The sequence below is a fragment of the Sinocyclocheilus grahami genome, unplaced genomic scaffold, assembly GCF_001515645.1.
Source record: "Sinocyclocheilus grahami isolate Dianchi unplaced genomic scaffold, SAMN03320097.WGS_v1.1 scaffold3159.1, whole genome shotgun sequence".
NCBI classification, from domain to species: domain Eukaryota; kingdom Metazoa; phylum Chordata; class Actinopteri; order Cypriniformes; family Cyprinidae; genus Sinocyclocheilus; species Sinocyclocheilus grahami.
In genome coordinates this window covers 1-401 of record NW_015508322.1, presented here as the reverse complement: position 1 = coordinate 401, position 401 = coordinate 1, and positions in this window count along the sequence as shown.

The following is a 401-nucleotide window of genomic DNA, read 5'->3' as shown; positions in this document are numbered from 1 at the left end:
AAAAAAAAAAAGTGAAATATTTCAGTTTGTGTGCAATGAATCTAGAATGTTTTTATTTTTATTAAATTACAAAAAAATAAAAAACTCTTCTATGATGAGAGATGCACCTGGATAATGCTTGATGAGTTTGGAGAACATCTGAAGAGGTCAGAGAGCATTCCTTCATCTAGAATCACTCCGGACCCTTCAGATCTCCGGCTGCATGCTGGTGCTTCTCTTCAGTTCACTCATTCTCTACAGGGTTCAGGTCAGAGGTCAGGGATGGCCAGGGCAGAAGCTTCATTTTGTGTTCAGTGACGCATATTTGTTTTGATGGTTGTTTTGGATCATCATCCTGTTGGAAGATAGGTATTTAATATTTAAGGTAAGGTCATTTTAGTATTAAGGTATCCAGTATTAAG